Source organism: Lepidochelys kempii, chromosome 13 (assembly GCF_965140265.1).
Source record: "Lepidochelys kempii isolate rLepKem1 chromosome 13, rLepKem1.hap2, whole genome shotgun sequence".
Taxonomy (NCBI): Eukaryota; Metazoa; Chordata; order Testudines; family Cheloniidae; genus Lepidochelys; species Lepidochelys kempii.
This window is the reverse complement of record NC_133268.1, coordinates 30,794,998-30,815,596: the sequence shown is the minus strand read 5'-3', so window position 1 is coordinate 30,815,596 and position 20,599 is coordinate 30,794,998. Positions and strand designations below refer to the sequence as shown.

The 20,599-nt window shown below is 42.5% G+C and overlaps 1 protein-coding gene across 7 annotated transcripts in view; it reads left to right on the top strand.

Moving 5' to 3' along the window:
• Positions 1-830: 830 nt before the first annotated feature.
• Positions 831-20,599, top strand: part of PHF20 (PHD finger protein 20) — a 190,130-nt gene continuing 170,361 nt past the window's right edge. For 5 of the 7 annotated variants that reach the window (XM_073310010.1, XM_073310015.1, XM_073310011.1 and 2 more), the window contains exon 1: positions 832-954. The gene's annotated coding sequence lies outside the window, so the exon portion shown is untranslated. Of the gene's footprint in view, positions 955-20,599 lie in introns of all 7 variants that reach the window. The other 2 variants (XM_073310018.1, XM_073310016.1) reach the window with 1 other exon arrangement.

The window sequence follows — 20,599 nt, the reverse complement described above, 5'->3', positions numbered from 1 at the left end:
CTGTCAACCTCTATAAAATGAACACCTTTAAATCCTCCTCAAACCTACCTGTGCTGTGATTCCTACACATCATCACCATCTGGCATTAGCTAGACAAGTGGCAAGCTGTGACTTCTGCTTTTCTGCTAAACCTTGTTTGTTGTAGCTGTCTTCGTCCAACCTACCCTCACTTTGTCTTTTTTTGTCCATTTGCTGTGCCCTAACACCTAGATTGTGAAATAATAAGTGTATGAGTGGGCATTTATCTACAACAGGAAAAGCCCAAAGGACGGTGGATGGAAGCAGTCTTTTGGGTCAGTGCCTTTATGGTGCAGGTGGGGACGCTGGGGCCTGTGTCTCATGCAGTTAGAAGTCCCAGGGGCTGTGGGGCTTGTGTCTTCAGGGAAGGTGGGGTGCTGGTGTGTTGGGCCCATGTGTTTGGGGTACAAGGTAGCTCTTGGGCCAATCTCTTTGGGGTGACAAGCAAGGGAAACAGGATTGTCAGGCTTGAGGCATCAGCAGGTGGGAGTGTTTTGGGCTGCTGATGCTGGTACTGGCTGGGACCAGGCCAGCTGCCTCTCTGGCTGCACCAGTACCTCTGGGAGCAGCAGGAACCCCACAGAAGGGCAGGACCCTGCCTGACACGTGCCCGAAAGGGAGGGAAAGGGAGAGGGCGTGAGAGTTCGGCCCCGCCCCTTCCGGCCCGCAACGCAGGCCCCGCCCCTTCACCTGCTCCTCCCCAAGTCCCCGCCCCTTTCTCGGGACCACTCTCTCTACCCCGCCCCATCCCTTTGCCTACTGGCTCCTCCCCCTCCCCTGAGATCCCGCGCCGGCCCCCTCCTCCCTCGCGGCGGCGCGTCAGCCGCGGCGGCCATTTTGTGGCGCTGCTCGGTCGGTGGCGCTGGGCTCGCGCGGGGAGCGGGGCCCGGGCGGCGATTAGCTCCTTTCTAACCCTTTTTCCGTACAGATTCCTCGGTAAGAAACCGGCAGCGTCGGGGCCAGCTCCGCCCCTCAGCCGCCCCCTCCCCGCGCGGCAGGGCCCTGTCTCGGCGGGAGGCCGGGTCCGGCCCGGAACGTGTCCTCCCAGCCGCACAAAGGGGGGAGGGGCAGGGACTGGGTGGGGGGACCCGAGGTCTGGGCGGCTCCTGCCCCTGCCCGGGGCGCGGGCCCCAGCGTGCCCGTGTCTCCGCCCGCGCTCGCAGGGCTCCGTTGTCGCCCGGGGCCCTAGGGGCAGAGCCTGGCCCCTGCGCCGCTGAGCTGCGCGGCTCGGAGCGGCCCATGCGGGTTGCGCGGCCCCTGCGCGGCGTAGGTGAGTATTGGCGGCGCCCGCAGCGCAGGCGCTGGCCGGGCCCGGGCGGGTCTCCGGGGCGCCCCCGGCTTAGCCTGCGGAGACGCCCAGCGCCGCTGGTGGGGCAGCCGCAATCCGCCAGACCTTGTGGCCGCCGCGGGCCCAGGCGGCGCGCTCGGGCGGGCGTGGAGTGCCCTGGCCGCGGAGCCGTGTTTTCTTCTCGCAGACAGCCAGGCGGCTTCCGCCCGTCTGTGCGCTGGGCTGTTGAGCGTGAGCCCCGTCCCGGCGCGGGGCTTTGGCTCCAGGGGCCTCGGAGCGGAGGATGGGAAACAGGAGTGAGCTGGATACTGACTCGCCTTTAGCGTGCCCGCGTCTCGGGGCGCTCGTGGGTGATGGCTCCCTCAGTGCGTGCAAGGAGTGCTCTGCCGTGACCGTGACAACAAATTGACGTGAAGCTTGTATGCCTTTGGGAAGGGGCAGAAATAAAAGCAATGGCACTATTAGGTTGTGATGGTGATGTTTGTACCCTCATAGGCCAGCTGGATACAAGGTGTAAGCACAACACTTTTTATTTGTTAGGTTTCAGAGTAACAGCCGTGTTAGTCTGTATTTGCAAAAAGAAAAGGAGTACTTGTGGCACCTTAGAGACTAACCAATTTATTTGAGCATAAGCTTTCCTGAGCTAAAGCTCACTTCAAATAAATTGGTTAGTCTCTAAGGTGCCACAAGTACTCTTTTTTTTTTACACTTCTTGGTGAGCTGACTATGCATTTGTGGCAATCGAATTCTGCTTTTCTGTGGTTCACATTGTTTTACTGGTTGGTGTGTGTCAGAGGATCCTGGCATGCCTTAGTTCTAATTCATTTTGTTTTGAATAGACCCACTTCTCAATAATAGCAAATACAGCGAACAGTCTCTTTTAGACTGGGAGTACTTCTAACACCTTAGAGACTAACCAATTTATTTGAGCATAAGCTTTCGTGAGCTACAGCTGAAGTGAGCTGTAGCTCACGAAAGCTTATGCTCAAATAAATTGGTTAGTCTCTAAGGTGCCACAAGTATTCCTTTTCTTTTTGCGAATACAGACTAACACGGTTGTTACTCTGAAACCTGTCTTTTAGACTGGTTACCCGAGATTGTTAGTGGATATGGAACAGTTGTGGGTATATTTCAGTGAGGGTGCCTGTAGGCTGTCTCTCTCTACTGTACTTTTCTTAGCGTTGTTAGCTTTACATGAAACCTTTTGCTCTGTTCCTCTTTGAGGTGAGACATCAAAGTGAGTGTGTGGTCTTGGTGAAACAGGAAGCTGTTCTGGAAAGGTTTATAAAATGCCTATCTGTTCTTAAGGAGAAGGAGGCAAAAAAAGACTAATAGGAAATTTATTGTTTATCACAAAAATCAGGAATATGCCTTTTTGAAAGATTTTTATAAAAATAAAAAAATAAAAATAAAGAAAATAGGCTTCAACATGAGTCCACAGAAAAATGCATTTAGTTATGTTTAAAGGGAGGAAAGCTCAGACATTTTTGTTGCACAGTATTATTTACTGTTCCTGTAATTGAGTATTATTCCACCTCCTACTTCAGACAAATAGGTAAAGTGCATCTGTACAGAGTTCTCAGTGCTACAGAACCTGGGTTCAAATCATTGCTTATATCTCCACCAAAAAGAAGTTGGATTACAAACTTACTGGGACATCTGGCAGAACTGAATCTGTTCAAGGAAGACTAGAAACACAGGTTGTTAGGTCAGAATTGAAGTTTATTGGTAATTCTGTATGGGAAAGCAATATGTTTGTTTTTTCTTCATTTCACTATGGGCAGTTAATTCCCTCACTTTTGAGAACCAGCTTGACCATGGAAAAATAGCTCTATGCCCCCAAATTAGAAGGTGCAGCATTAAATGTTATGCAGACCCTAACATTTGTATATAGAAATCACAACACTGATCCAAAGTAAAGGGATACATGAGACTGGGTAGATTCAAACAGGATCTTTGAAAAATCCGTATTCTAGATGGTTTGGGATGATATGTGAAGTTTTTCAGTCTCTGTCACGCCAGAGGTATTACCTCAAATATTTTTATTAGTCTGTTAGTTTCTAGATAATTGTATAGAAGTTCACAACTAGAAAGTTTTTGAGAAATGCTTTGGGTGACATGGGATTCTTTTAGTGAAATGTTGCGTGCGCACAAAAGATCTGTTCTAAATCTGCACTTAAATAGCTGTGTGTTGGTGCAAAAGTGGTAAAGTTGTTGCATCTTTGTGTGTGTGTTGTACATAACTGTTTGAAACTGGCTAGTTTGGAAGCACAGAGCAAAGTCCTCCTGATTTGGGGTTGTCGGGTGTTAAAAGAACTTTCATTTAAAAAAAAAAAAAACACCCAAGTGTTTCTGTTCTGGAGATGGGTGTATTGGTCAATTTAATCCAAAATCTAATTTTTGGGAGTTCAGTTTACATTCCCTCTACCCTACCGTCTTCTAAATTCTGTTGTTCATCATGCCCTGTTTCCTGAAGGGCCTTTTGACTGTCTTTATCTTAATCTTAGTCTGATAGTGTATTGTTCTGGATTATAAGCAATTGCTTTTCTTTATAAACCAGTTTGTGGATGAATGTAGACAGTATTTGTTCATAATAGGCACCGCCTGTGTTGAAACATCATAAGAAATTAACAAACTCTTGTCACATGTTCACTTTTTTTCTTAACAAACCTTCTCCGAGAGAGACCATTTCTCACACTATACAGTACTTCGGGCTAGCAAATAAATAGTTGCTGATGAATAGTTATTTGGAGATCTTTAAGCCTAGATATTGACAAAAGTTCTGTCAAATCTTCCAGTTTTCTTGGTCACTTGTGATTCCTCCAGAATAGAACTTCAATAATCTTGAGTTTAAAGCAATATGACATGGACCTGAATTTTATATTGGATTGTAATTAGATTTGTAGGGCTGTAGCCTTCATTCTAGGAAATATGGGTTCACAAGAGATTGTTCCAGTTTTGTGTGGAAGCAAGCTTGTTGCAAAGTGATGAGTGTCTAGTGTGTGGGTTTATTTTTAATTTCAACTGTTCTTCGTGGCCCTTCTAAGGATGTTGATATATGTAATTTTTGAAGGGAATGCTCAGCAAAAGGTACTGTTTGCACTCAAGGTCATCACAAGAACTGTATACTATAAGCGAAAGGGTAATATTTTACAAGTAGAATTTGAGGAATTGAAACTTCCATTGAGAAAGTAATACCCGGCAAAGTAAAAGCAAATTGGATATGTTAAAGTCTGTAACATTAATTCTGCCCGTTAATCTGTATTCTTAGGGCATAATTATGACTTGAAGACTTAGTTGTTGATTGCTCTTGAAGGGATCACATTTTGCACACTTATGGATACTGTATGCTTCAGTGTAGTATATGGTCTCAGAATTGAGCTTTAATACATAGTTCATTGTAGACTGCTGCTGTTTGTATGGCATCTATTTATTTTTACCTCCTTTATTCCTCGTAAACTAAAAGTTTGTTTTGCTTGGTTGCCTATAGGACTTCCGCTGCCTACTTGCAAAAAAAGATGTTTTTCTTTAAGAGATTTTGATTTGAAGATTTCATTGTATCTGTCTACACATCAGTAGTTGTATTGCACACCTGTAAAATCATTTGAATGGTGTTGATAACTGCTCCACAAATAAAGGTTGCTTCAGGATTTTCCTTTTAATGGGAAACATGCAGTTTTCTAGTTCTGTTCTGACCCAAGACATTTTTAGGAACAATAAGTATGAATAATAAGACCAACACATGTCTTATAATACAAATGTGTAGGAACAAAATCAGAAGGACTAAGGCACAAAATGAGTTACACTTAGCAAGGGACATAAAAGGTGGTAAGAAGAGGTTCTTTAAATACATTTGGAGCAAGAGGAAGAAGACAAAGTAGATAAAGGAAGGAATGAGAGCTAATAATGGATGATGTCAAGGAAGTTCTGAGGTGTTTAATGCCTATTTTGCTTAAGTTTTCGCTAAAAAGGTTAATAGTGACCAGATACTCAACATAATTAATAACAAGGGGGAAGGAACACAAGGCAAAATAGGGACATAACAGGTTAAAGAATATTTAGAAGTTAGATATATTCAAGTCAGCAGGGCCTGATGAAATTCATCCTAGGGTACTCAAGGAACTAGCTAAAGGAATCTTGGAGCTGTTAGTAATTTTCTTTGCGAACTCCTGAAGGACAGGTGAGGTCCCAGAAGACTAAAGAAGGGCAGATATAGTACCAATCTTTAAAAGGAACAAAGACCACCTGTGGAATTATAGACAAGTCAGCCTAACTTTGATATCTGGAAAGATACTGGAACAAATTATTAAACAGTCAGTTTGTAAGCACCTGCAGGTTTGTAAGGAATAGCCAGCATGGATTTGTCAAGAAAAAAATCATGGCAAACCAAACTAGTTTCCATCTTTGATGGGTTACTGGCCTAGTGGATAAAGGAGAAAGCTGTAGATATGAGATCTTGATTTTAGTAAGGTATTTAACAGTCCTGCATGATATTCTCATTAGCAAACTAGGGAAATGTGGTCTAGATGAAATTACTATAAGGTGGATGCATAACTGATTGAAAGACTATTCAAAGAGTAGTTATCAATGATTTGCTGTCAAACTGGGAGGGCTTATCTAGTGGGGTCCTGCAGTGGTCAGTACTAGGTTTGGTACTATTCAGTATTTACATTAATGACTTGGATAATGGATTAGAGAATATGCTTTAAAAGCTTGTAGGTGACACCAAAGTGGGAAGGGTTGCAAGCACTTTGGAGGGCAGGATCAGAATTCAAAATGTCCTTGACAAATTTGAGAATGTGTAAAATCAACAAGATGAAATTCAATAAAGACAAGTGCAGAGTTCTTCACTTAAGAAAATGCAAATACACAGCTACAAAATGGGGAATAACTTGCTAAGTGGTAGCACTGTAGAAAGGGATCTAAGAGTTATAGTGGATCACAAATTGAATATGAGTCAACGACGTGATGCAGTTGTGAAAAAGGCTAATATAATTCTGAAGTATATTAATAGGAGTGTCATATGTTAGACACAGGTGGTAATTGTCCCACTCTACTCGGTGCTGGTGAAGCCTTAGCTGTAGTACTGTGTCCAGTTGTGGGTGTCACATTTTAGGAAAGATATGGACAAATTGGAGGGAGTTTTGAGGAGAGCAAAAAAATTATAAAAGGTTTAGAAAACCTGACCTATGAGGAAAGGTGAAAAAACTGGCCATGTTTAGTCTTGAAAAAAGACTGAGGGGGGACCTGATAAATCTTCAGATATGTTACAGGCTATTACAAAGAGGATGGGGATCAGTTGTTCTCCATGTCTGCAGAAGGTAGGACAAGCAGTAATAGGCTTAATCTGCAATAAGAGAAACTTAGTTTTTCCTAATATCTAACCTTTCTAACAATAAGGATAGTTAAGCTCTGGAATAGGCTTCCAAGGGAGGTTATGGATTCCCCATCGTTGGATAAATATCTGTCAGGGATGAACTAAGTTTATTTGGTCCTGCCACAATGTGGGGGCTGGACTTGATGGCTTTTCAAGGTCCCCTTCCAGTCCTCATTTCTATTATTTTTATCAGATATTTATAATAAAAATTGCATCCGTGTGCAGTTTGTCTTGGTAAATCTAATTCCTATTGGTGATGGTGGTTTCTGTGCCAATGTTGTCCTAGTGTGTAGTAATTTAGGATACTAAGTGTAAGTGACAGTGGCAGCTAATAGTCCTGCACGTCCTTAACAGCTACAGCTCTGAGTGTAATACGGCTGCTCCTGTGTGCATCCCTGTGTTCACAGGTTTGAAACATTTTGCTGGTGTTGTCTGATGAGTCTGTACATGCACCATATATGCCTTTGCATCCCTCCCCACCTGAGGGCATATAGGGGTGTGCAGCCTCCCTACTACTGCTCTGTTTCTTTACCACTCATGGCAGTGAATTGGAATTCAGCAGCGTCTTTCCCTTCTCCTTGTAGCAAATTTACCTCACAGATTTCCCGCCCCCCCTTTTTAAAACACAAAACAAAACACTATCTCACTTTGTATTCCTTTAGCTAGTTTTTCTGTATATTTAAAAGAAAAAATATCTACCCTGTAGGTAGTTTTTACTCTGTTGGTCATTTGATTGCTTGGTGAGCACCACAACTTGTTTTCTCACTTTGTGGCTGGTGTTAAAACCTTGGGCTGCAAACCCTGTTGCTCCTGCAATTGCAACAGTCAGTTCTTGTTCCGCAAGAGAAGGGAATGTGCCTAATTGATATTTGCTCTGGTGGTCCTTCTGTAATAGGATCCTCTGGGCCAGGGACAGACTTATCAATGGTCAGCAAAGATGGCATCAAATTCCGAGCATCAGACCACTTCCCCTAAGGGGTCTTGCTTCTTTAGTGCTCCCGCAAGCCAGAACTCTACATATTTGGTCCTGTGTCACTGGGATGGGTGTGGTGGGGTTAGTTCCATTTCTGATCTGCCCATGGTCCCTGAAGCCAAGCACATTAGTATCTGTGGACTCTGAACTGGCTCTCAGTGCCACATTGACCTTGGCACTGAGCTCTTTAGGCAGAACAGAAAGTTGCTTGGAAGGTGACTCAGTGCCAGTCATCTTCCTCTCTTCCAGGGAAGAAGAAAAAGGAGTTATGACTGTCCTTGGGCAGCACATCTCTGGACTGGATATAGAATTGGCTTATGCCATGGAGGCACGGGCTTCCCAGGCACCATTTGCCTCAGTGCCATCATCTCTTGCATTGGAGACATCACCAGGCTTTTACCTGTGTCATCTGTCTAGGTGCTGATACCCCTTATACCAGTACTGACCACATTGTTGCCTTTGGTGCTGAGAAGCTCTGCTCGTGCCACCCGAATGTTCCCTAATCTGGGGAGATCTGCATCACATTTGACTTCATTTATACTTCCTCTGTGGCATTCTTGGAACCCCTGTACGTACAACCCCACTCAAGGGGTTGCGGTCATTCTTGCTGCCATCCAGAATTGACATTTGAAGCCCACTGTACAGTTCCCCCTTTTAGATAATCTGATGGTCCTCTTGACTCTTCCCAGGTCCTACAACCACACCAGGGGCATCCCCAGAGGGTGGCATCGTGGCAATACCAGGCAATTTGTGCTCCACCTACCTTTCCTGAAAGGGTGCCTCACTATTAGGTCTCCTCAGAGATTACTTAGAGCTTCCTCCTGCGTCAGATCTACTAGTGGACTGGCCAGAGTTTTCATTAGGAAGAGTGGAAGGACCTTAACCCAGATTCAGGGCCATCTTGCCTATCATTGTTTCCTTATGAAACATTACTCCTAACTGGTGTCCTTGAAGTGATTACAGGGCATTCCAAGACTACACAGAATTACTGAACACCAGTTATTGAGCAGTCAGTGGAAGAAAAGATACAAACTACTTGAAATATTGCAGTTAAAGTAGCTAGGTAGGGTAGCTATGCTGATTGATGAGGGTGTCCTTGAGCGCTTGCTAGGCTTCATCTCCACCCTTTCCAACATTCGCTGAAGTCAGTATTCCAGTCCTCAGTCCCATATGGACAAGGATCTCTTTGTTCTTTCCACCATCCTTTCCTCTATAAGGTGATGGATAAACCTGGAGACAGTCTGCAAAGGGGTGCCCTTTCACTTTCCTTTTTTTTTTTCAGCGATACAGGTAACAGATGTTACCACATAAGGATGGGGATTACACTTTGATCATTTTGCGCACATAAGGTTCGGGGTCTCGAGTCAGCTCTTCACATAAATATATTAAAGCACAGGGCAGTCTTGCCTACAAATTTTTCTTTCCTTTACTGAAGTGTCAGTCTTCAGATACAATACATAGATCTTGATCTTCCCTCCCCTCTGTGTCAGAAACCAATCAAATTTTGAAGCTGATGGCATTATTTGATGCTAAACATGACAGCTCTTCACAGATGTAGGAGTGAGCAATAGCCTAGCACAGTGCTTCTCAAGCTATCTAATGTGGGGGACCAGCAATCTTTTTTTTTTTTCCAATGTGCACGCAGACCAGCAGCCGATGGCTCGCGGACCAGTGCTCCACTTCGAATAGCACTGGCCTAGCAGATTACTGCATCAGGCAGTACAGAGCTCATCATGTGTGGTCCCTGGAGGATTCTCTGAATTCCTTTTCTGTGGATGAGGTTCTCTTTAGGTAGTCTTATTCTGATTGGTGGCAAAATTCTGCCTCAGAGGAAGGGGGAAGAAACCTAGGTTCTCTCCCAAATGCCTTTCTTGGTCAGGTCTTGTGTGACTTCCCCACTGGCTCCTCTCATCCTTGGTTATCAGAAAGATGAGACAAATTGCAGCCACAGTGACTTTCACGGCTGCTTCTTCGGTGAGACAGTTCTGGGTCACTACATCTAGCTTGCTGTATGACCTGTCCCACTCATGTTCAGGTCTCAAAATCAGGGGAGGCTCCATCACCCCAGGTCCCTGTATCTGACCAATAGAAGTTGACTGGCTGAGCATAATACTGAGAAAAGGTGCTCTGCAGAAGTACAGAACGTTCTCCTACAAGTAGGAAACCACTTACTGGATCTCTCTCTAGGATGATGTGGAAAGATCTTCTATCTTGGCCAATTAACAAGGGCTTGATTCACTGAATTCTGGACTCTCAAATTTTCAGAAGTGACTAAGTGACTTATGCTCCTGAATATCTGTCACTTTTGAACATGGAACTTGGTGTAAAATTTTCAGAAGTGCCTATCTCTTACCCCTCAAACAAACGCACCTTTATTGTCAGGTCAGTGAGTCTGTCTAGCTGCCATATCTGTCTGTCATCAATTTATAGAAGCCCAAACAGCGACACTGCAGATGTAATCTTTAATTGGTGATCGCTTTAGCAGATGAGATCTATGAGGCAGTGGGAGTGAAGTATGTGGGGACAAGGACTGAAATAGGGAGTTGCTGTAGGAAGGGAAAAGTAGAATTGCTTTAGGAAGAATTAACAGCTGTTGAACAAGTTCTCTTTACATGAACTGTAACACTAGAAGATTTAAACACCTATTTAGAATCCAGAGTATGTTAGAACAAATTAGATTAAAGGGGTATCAAACTCATTGTGGGGAAAGAGCCAAATTCCATACTTTTAAAATTGATTAGGGTATAAGTTTAAGACCCTACACTCCTGTTTAGTGCACAGCAGAATTTTAACTAGCAACAATGGGAGGGTTGCACAAACATCAAGCAAGGGTGGAAGATAGGTATTCTGTAGTAATTAAGCTTTTAGTTAACTCTTCCCAAAGCTCTTCTGAGGTGGTTGGCTCACCAACTGAGAGGCCGTGTGGACAAAACAACTTCTGTTTAGGAAAGGATAAAGTAATTAGTGTAAGATTTCTGATATTTAAAGGCATACAAATAAAAAATAAATGTCTATACATAAGAATGGCCATACTGGGTCAGACTAAAGGTCCATCCAGCCCAATATCCTGTCTGCTGACAGTGGCCAATGCCAGGTGCCCCAGAGTGAACCTAACAGGTAATGATCAAGTGATCTCTCTCCTGCCATCCATCTCCACCCTCTTGACAAACAGAGGCTAGGGACACCCTTCCTTACGCGTCCTGGCTAATAGCCATTAATGGACTTAACCTCCATGAATTTATCTAGTTCTCTTTTAAACCCTGTTATAGTCATAGCCGTCACAACCTCCTCAGGCAAGGAGTTCCATGAGTTGACTGTGCATGGTATGCCTTTTAACAAGGATCGCACTAAACAGTTACTAAGCCTCAATATTTACAGTGCTTTAACGTTTAAAAGTTGGGAGTTTCTGAAGGTGTTAGCTGTATTATTTGGGGACCGAAAGTTACTCCTTTAGGTAACTGTTCTTCAGAACTTTAAAATACCTTTGTAGTACTGACATGACTTCCCCCCCCCCCCCCCTTCCTGTAGTCATAGGTTAAACATTTGGAATGTTTTCAACTATATAAGCAGGTCTTTTCTAGGTGAGCAGTATAATCATATAAGTTCAGCTCTTTTATAACAATTCAGTAGTACTGCTCTTCTTAAATTTCAGAATTATTATAAATACCTAGTTTGACTCTTTTTATAGTCTTCCCATAAAAGATCCATCAGTTAATATTTCTCCCAAATCAAACAAATAATGTTGGTATGCTTAAAACAAAGTATACATATGTTTCAGATGCAGATTTGCTTTTGTAGACATGGCAGTTTGAATAATACAGAAGTAGCAGTTAACTTATTCATAGCATGTTCTAATGCTTCTATTTAGAAAAAAATTCACCTAGCTCATATTATTCTGGTAAAATTGAACAAGCAAGCTTGACTTTAACGATTTTTGCTTTGCATTTTTAATTCACATTCACATTCACATTGTGGGACTTCTAGAAAGTACTGACATAAAATTAGAGCAAGTATCTTTTAATTTAATCAATCATTTTTAATATATCTCTGACTGAAGAGATTTTAAAACAAAATTCCATAAATGGTGATGAGTACACCTTCCTTTTAAATCACTCTTCGCAATTCAAGGAGAGGAGGATTTCTTTTATTTTTGAATTCCTGTTGTTTGATGGATTATACCTCCTGTTGCTTAGTCTTCACTTCCAGATTGGTCCCAGTCCCTGCATTCATAGTTCACAAGTGTCCTTCCCTCCCCCATCAGGGTAAGAGGCAGAGAGGGGAAGGAAGAGGCTGACTTCCCCACAAATATCCTGTAGTTTAGGGAAGGTGCACTGACCTGGGAGCCAGGGGACCATGAATTCTAGTCTCACCTGGTTTCTGTTCATATTTCTGGAAACTGGAGTCCTTTATTGAGCAGGTGCTCATACTTTGTTCTAGAAGGACTGGCCAGATACACAATCATTTTTCCTCATTACACAAGTAGGTTAACTGAGAGAGTTCACATTGTCTGTGTTAAACAGGATAGTAAGCGGATTTCAAATACAGTAGATCCAAATCTTACTAACTGAGACTCACTGTGTCTCAGAATGAATGTGCCGAATCTATGGATTTAGCTATCCTGTCTATAACCACTAGATAACCTCTTCCTTCCAGATCCTGGAATAGATGCCCAGGATTAATGATATCAACATCCTACTGCTGTTTAGCGAATAATTGTGCAACTCCCAGGCAAAGTATGTGGCATCCTGTTCTAGTGGCTAGTTCACATAGCGGATAACAGTAGATTAATGGTTTTTTAAAGCCGTTAGCGACTATTGTGATCATCTAGTCTGACTTCTTGCGTAGGACAGGTGAGAAAATTTCACCAAGTTATTACTGCGTCAAGCCAATACTTGTGTTTGGACAGAGTTCATCTTTTTGAGATGAACTGATGGGGAGTCCATTGTATGCTTGGTAGTTTATTCGGATAGTTAATTATCCTTATTACTGATTTTTGAGTTTTTCTTGTTACTGCTTTAGCTCAAGTGGTAGAGGTCTTGACTGTGGATCTGAAGATACAGGGTTCAAACCTCACTGATAACCGTATTCATTTTCTTCAAAAACAAAAACCCACTGGTTTAATAAATTGCATGGTGACAAAACATCCTTCAGTTTATGGCACAGCGTGCATTAAGAGGTGTGCTTCATGCCGGCAGGGACAAGGTATACAGTTGGCAAAATCTCGCTGCTGGAGCACAGGCACACATCCAGCTGTTGCAGATACCCCTGGGTGTAGTGACAGGTTTCAGAGTAACAGCCGTGTTAGTCTGTATTCGGTTAGTCTCTAAGGTGCCACAAGTACTCCTTTTCTTCCTGGGTGTAGTGCGTTTCAAGAAGATCGCAAGAAGCTGTGGAGTATTTTGGGACGCGAGTGACATTGCAGACTTCCCTTACTGTGATTATCTACCACAATTCCTTCCATGGTGCCTTTCTTGAAGATTATTTCCATCTCTAAGCCTGATGTGACCAAAGTACATAAGTGTGTGCCTATTCATTTCTGACAAGTGTCAGCTTCTCTCCAGTAATACTTCAACACAATTGTTTGTCTTTTCCGTCCAGAAGATAAGATACTCAAGTCTTTGCTAGCACCACATCTCAGATGTCAGTTTTTCTCTTGTCAGCAGCATTAGTTTCCCAGGATTCACATCCATAAGTTGCTATGGAAAAAATTAAGATTTTCACCAGTCAAACGTTCATATGTTTTGAAATGCCACACTTTTGCAAGGGAGGCAATGGCTGAGTGAGCCATCCCTCGACGTCTTCTGATGCAACCTTAACTGTCACTAAATAAAGCTTTGGTTTTGTTGTTAAAACTGCTCTAGAGTTGCCAAGTGCATTTGGAGGCATAATATTAGATATACTTTAACGTAACATTTTCACAAGCACCAATGTGATTTAGGAGCTTAAGTTCAGTTGGCTTTCAACAAGTGTCTAAATCACTCTTGATAATGGAACTAGGGAGCCTGTGTTACTTAGACCCATGTGAAAATTTTACACTTAATTGTCACGAGATCGTTAGGATTGTAAATATTAGGTGGTGTCAGTAAATACATTGTGTCATAAATCGTTGTCTGATATAGACATTGCCTTTTCTTATCTGCAGGTGTGTATTTCAGCACAGCGTGGCTGTGGTTATCCATTTGCACAGTCTTCTTATTGTGGTGGGGGACCATGGACATTCACCACTTCTCTGGATTGACCATTCCTGATGGGGGCTTGCATATTGTAGGGGGTGAATTGGGTGAGGCTTTCTTCATTTTTTGCCACTGAAGAAGGTGCAAGATGTGTTTATGATGGGTGCAGGGGGTACCATTAAAGAGTCAAAAGTAACTCTTGCTGAGCACTATGGAAAATGCAAAACATGATAGAACTGCCAGTTCAGATATGCCTCCAGCAGGTCTGACCACCGCCTAGTTCTGTGTTCAGTGCTAGGGTAAACTTACCTACTGTAGTATCAAATTCTAACAGTCCTTGGTGTAGCAACTACAGCTACTTTTGTACATGAAGGCAACCAAAACATAACCTGCGTTCTCTATGGCCAGTATGGGAAATGCATTCCAAATCCTGGTGCTGCCTTTGCTAGCCCAGAATTTAACTCAACTATACTTAGTACAGTATCCTCAGTGAACACAGTACCACCTTCACCAGTGCTTGGTATGCCATCTTAGCCACTAATGCTTTCTATTCCCCATAACCTGTCCCATGGCCTGTACTTTCCCTGCTTCCTGTTCCTCCATTTCCCCTGGTGCCTTCTGTACCATCAGTAATACCAGGAATGTCTCCTGTGAAACCTCCAGCCATAGCACCTTTTACGTACTTGAATAAATGGGCCTGGAATATCAGTGAATATGAACAACCGTTTGAATCCAGTGATTGTGTCTCAGTAATCCTATAAATCCTCAGATGAATTCTCAAAAGTAGTGTAAAAAAAGGAGTACTTGTGGCACCTTAGAGACTAACCAGTTTATTTGAGCATAAGCTTTCGTGAGCTACAGCTCACTTCATTGGATGCAAGTAGTGTGAAACCCTTTCCTATTACCCCCTTTTTTTATGTCAGTGTCCATGGAATGCTCCTTTTCTGCAATGAAATCTGATATGAAAAGATTCTTTTCATGGGCTCTGAGATGATGAGGTACATATGCAGATGCAGTACATAGACTGAAATAATGGAAATGGATCAGATGAAGGGCTTCTTAACACAAAACTTTAGTTTGTGGCAAACTGGGGTCTGACTACTCCGCACTAGCCTGCCCGCAGACTAACTGTACATGTGAACCCTACTCATGCACATTAACAGCTAGTTCTGAGTACTTATTTGCAGACCAAATTGGAAGTAGTAGTTATCCTCATTCAGGTATTGGTCTTCCAGGGTTAGGAAGTGGTCCTAGTAGTCAGAGTGGAATGTGAAGTGTTGGAGGTGGATCTCAGAACTCTGGGAATGGCCTAGTTAAGTGACCTCCTTGCTTTGATAGTGGTCTTGAGCATTTAAGTGGGCCTCTGGGCTTTTGTGAAGCCAGGGTCAACTGTCATTAAAGTGCAAAGTATGCCATTTACTGTGTCAGCAGATGAAATTCTTGATTTCTTTTATGATTGCAAAATGACCCCGAGCTTGGTCTTTTTAAAATACCATGAAAAAAGCATGCCTGTGGGAATAGCAGTAGTTGCATTTGAGGCTTATAGTGAAGTAATGACAGCTGTTGTAAGTGAAGGGCCTATAGGCTTAAAAGTAAATCTTATTTTAGAGACGCTGTCCACGTAAAGTGTCATGTTGCTATTCATAGTGATGTGATTAATGCATTCAGATTGGTTTTTATTGTATTTCCAGGTTAGAATCTGAATTTTTTAAATCATAAATGTTTGTTTTGATAACTGAGGCCACTGGTTGGGCTTAGGACAGAGCGATGCTTTTAGTGATAACCAAGAAGTAACCTGGATTGGGCCTTGCAAGTGAAGCAGGTCAAACCTTGGTTTTGCACACTCACTGGCTGGATCTTTGTGCTGCCTTGGGGCCTTTGTGTGAGGAGATAGTACCATGATTGCTCCCAGACTCAGTATGCACAAGGGAGCTGGAGCCATATCAGAGTACCACTTCCACCATCCCACCAGGTGTGTCCATGTTTGTCCTCCACATACGTTCCGCAGGGCCATGCACCAGAATATGGATTCCCCCAGTGGGCAGATTGGGGATGCTGCTCACCACCAAGAGCAGTCCAGAGATCTACTCAGTCTTCTGTTTGCTTAGTGCAGCTGAGGACAGTGACCAGCTTGGGGAATACTCTGTAGGCATTGACAGTGACCAGCAAGAGACATGGGGCTTCCTCCACGCTGAGGGGGCAGTGAGTGGTTGGTGGCATGTTGCAAACGGGGCTTCTGCCTATATCATTGCACTGCATGTTGGGGGGCTGGGTGGGAGTGGCTCTCTTTTATATTAGTATAAAACTTTTCTTGAAATGCCCAAACCTGTTAAAGGGCAAAGAGTCCAGTGGCACCTTGTAGACTAACAGACGTATTGGAGCATAAGCTTTCGTGGGTGAATACACACTTCGTCAGATGCACCAAACCTGGTTGTGCGCCTGATGACTCCCTCATCTGAGGGACTCCAGGGAACACCACTCTTGTTAATTGCAGCCCTGTAAATTGCTGTAAATGTGTGTAGTTGTAATACGCATACATGGTTATTCAGATGTGCGGCTGCTCTGACACAGTAATTCCGAGCAACTGAAATGTAAACATGAAGTTAGGAATTTATAATAAAAGCATTTGAGGTTATTAAACCTTACAGACTCTGCATGCTAAATGTGTGCAGGTCTAAAATTCTAATGCAGGGCATTAAAGAGCTTTGGCTGCCTATAAGCACACTCACCTGAGTTTTAAAATAGAGCAGTGTTTAGCTATACCAGATATTCTCATTGTAGATGTGTCTTTTACTGTTAACCCTCACAGCATAGTATAGCCTTTTGTGCATGGAGGAAAACGTCTGGCAATTGTTTGCTTAGTATTGCTTGACATAATAACAAATCCAGCAGTATTGGGGTAGTCTCCAAAAGGAAGTGATGAAACAACCATAGATAAGTTAATGCTGTATGTGGTATGTACTTATTAGGTTAGGTGGAATGGGAAATAGTACAGAAGGAAGATCATACAGGAACTCCTCACTTAACATTGTAGTTATGTTCCTGAAAAATGCGACTTTAAGTGAAACGATGTTAAGCGAATCCAATTTCCCCATAAGAATTAATGTAAATAAGGGGGATTAGGTTCCAGGGAAATTTTTTTTGCCAGACAAAAGGCATTATACACATTTTAAACAAGCAGTTTAATACTGCTGTCCTTGTCGAGTATGAAGCTTGGTTGAAGTGGAGGAGTCCGAGTGGAAGAGAGTGGATTGTCCGGTTGCTCCTCTTTCTGAACTTTCTGAACTCGAAAAAATACATCTAGAGATTGTTGTTTTGCTTTCCTTTTTTTCCCCTTAGTAAATTTCTTTATAGCAAGTCATTAGATGATCAACTCCCCTAATCACTTTGTAGTGGCATTCCCTGTCAGGATCGTCATGACTCAGGGTTTGCAAGCCAGCTTCAATCATTTGGAACGCTTCAGAAAGACGTTTGGTAGTTAATTTCGATGGGTTGGTGGTTCTTCTACTTCTTGGCCCTCTTCTTCAATTGCTCTCGTCACCTGTAGTTGCATCAGATCTTCATTGGTTCGCTCTTCTCCGTGTGATTGCAGAAGTTGTGTAATGTTGGCTTCTTCCACCTCATCAAAACTTGCTGAGGCCGCCCACTCCACTCCTTCCCCCAAGCTCCCACCCGTGACTCGCCTCTTCTTCCCCCCCCCACCTCATCCCCTTTTACTGTACTTCGCAGGCTGCTTACTCCCTCCTAGGAGGCAGGAGAGGGAGGAGGAGCCTGCGCGCTGAGTCCTCGTTCTTGCCTCCTAAACGCAGCAAGCCAGCTGATTGCCGCAGGCAGGAGGTTGTGGGTGGGAAACGCTCGGGGGAGCTCAGGGAGGCTGCCTGCTGTGGAGAAAGCAGGCAGCTAAGCAATGTAAGAGTAGAGCATTGCTCAACTTTAAACGATCATGTTCCCTAATTGATCATCAAGGTAACAACAAAACAATGTTAACCAGGGTGACTTTAAGCGAGGAGCTCCTGTACTTTGGGCCTATCTATGAAATCTTGATATTTGCATTTGTTACTGTTACAAAGTGTAGGTTATAATCTAAACCAGGGGTCGGCAACCTTTCAGAAGTGGTGTGCTGAGTCTTCATTTATTCTCTCTATTTAAGGTTTTGTGTGCTAGTAATACATTTTAACGTTTTTAGAAGGTCTCTTTGTATAAGTCTATAATATATAACTAAACTATTGTTGTATGTAAAGTAAATGAGGTTTTTTAAATGTTTCAGAAGCTTAATTTAAAATTAAAATGCAGAGCCCCCCTAGACCAGTGGCCAGGACCCAGGCAGCGTGAGTGCCACTGGAAATCGGCTTGTGTGCTCTCTTTGGCATGCGTGTCATAGGTTGCGTACCCCGATCTAAACCCATGTAAACTACTCTGTGATGTTTCTTGCACATATATCTCTCTTGGGAATGCTTTGTCCTATTTGATGGTGTTGGACTTTTTCTGGTGTGCTACTCTTTTTTTCTCCTGAGTAGAATCATAGGGTTAGAAGGGACCACAAGGTTCGTCTAGTCTAACCCCCTGCCAAGGTGCAGGATGTGTTGCATCTAAAGACAGATCGCTATCCAGCCTCCTTTTGAAAACTTTCAATGAAAGAGCTTCTACAGCCTCCCTATGAAGTCCGTTGCATTGTCCTACTGTTCTTCTAGTTAGGAGATTTAATCTAACAAAATGGAAGTAAACGTTTTACAAGTTATTGAATTATACCTGAATATAAAAAAAATTAATCTCTTTCTGTAGGAGAGAGTTTAATCTCATTTGTATGTAATTTTTTTCCCCTCTGTCCTCCAACACTGTAATAGCTACATGAAACTTTATAGACTTAAAGCCCTAATTGCTGAGCCACCTACCCACTATCAAGCCACTTTAAGTTGTCTGAAGTTAGGAACACAAAATCACCACTTTTGAATATGTAGACCCACACAGTAAAATTTCTTCTTTCTCTAGCCTTTATTCCTAATAGTTGCCTATAGAGCACTGCCAATCACTATTTACATAGGCAATATGCAGCTCAGCATCTTGATTGCTTTTTCTTCACAAGTTCGGCCAAGTCCTCTTTGAGGAATGATTGGCTAAGATGGCTGTCCATTATAAACCTCAGTCTACCAGCTCATCCTAATTCCAGGATCAGTTCCAGTGTTCTTAAGAGTGATAGGTGTGGCAAATATCACCTCACAGAATGACAGGTGGCCTGGTTGCCCATTTCCTGCCTTGGACCTAGGAGGGGATAGGACTTTCTGCTGCCTCCACCTCACTTCTGGAGCTCTTTAGTGCTATCACCACCATATTCCTATGCGAGTACCTACCTGGAAAGTAGGACAGAGGCAGGTAGCTATTAAGTTATTTGTATTCTGGTAGTGCTAGGGTCTGTTAGACTAGGCAGTGTGTAGAATACAGCTCCTGGCTCAAAGAGCTTACAACCTAAAAGATAAAATGGACAAACCTATAGATATAGGTGTTACTAGGAGCTACTTACTTATTGTTATGGGACATTTAATCTGTGGAATTTTTTTTTATTCTGTGGAATGTATTTTTATTTCTAGTCTTGTGCCTCTCTGGGCCTGGTGCTGTTGTCCTAGGTCAGGGTGGATTTGATTTAAATTATGATTTAAATCACTAGTCAGGAAGTCTTGATTTAATCAGGGATTTCTACGTAAAAGTGCATTCTTGTTGGTTGTTATAACCTTAATACGTATTCTTCACAACTCAGAGAGAGATGTAGGTTTCATTTTTAGACATACACACTATACATTTTTAAAGTTATTTATTTTGAAAACTTTTCAGATTAGTTTGACAGATATATCCGAAAATGAATGATTGGTTATTTCATTTAACTAAGATAATTGAAGCCAATATTTATGAAGTCATTGGGAGGTGAACTATCTCCAGTTCAACAGGTTAATCATTAATATTTGGAGGATTTTCTTGCCATGCTGTATTAGGAGGAGAACATCACCAGACAGACCAGAACATCATCAAAACAAACCAAATTGTTTGTTTTTAACTAGAACAACATCATTATGTATTCTGGATTTTTTTCTTCAACAGCAACCATATAATATTTTAACAAAACAAGGATATGAATTTTTGAATTTAAACATTCACGTTTTTAAAAATCAGGTTTGTTTTTGTTAAAATTGTTTTTAACTGAAATATTTAAATAGTCGATTAAAATAGTTTTATTATGATGTCAGCCAGCTCAACACGAGAAACTTAAAATATTGGCTTCTGCAGCTAACTCAGTCATCTTCACCTTCATTTTCCTGTTTGTTCATAATCTGGAAAAGAAAAACAAGCTTTCCTGCTTTTCCAGGTCCCAAATGATTTCTCAGTTTGGAATTAATTAGTCCAAAGGAAGAAAATATTCTTTCTATACTGGCAGAAGAAGCTACTGCTGTTAAAAGTGAGATGAGCACTTCAACAGTCTCTGAATCCAAGTGCTTAAGCGACTTCCACCAGTTCATTGGTGTGACTTTCTTTAAAACATCAGCAAACATATATTTCTTGAGCGGTTCACCCTTCGCTCTGAAGTTGGTGTTATGGAGGGGTGATTGCTGGATGTCCATGTCATAACCAACTTGTCGTCTTCAGCAGTTAAGGTTTGACCCTGGTACCGAGTATTGAGAATATTTGCAAGAAAATGAGCTGGAGATAGTGCTTGTCCCATTTGTTTTTTTAATGCTTGTAATTGAACTCTGTCATTGCATATTTCTCTTTTTAAGATCTCA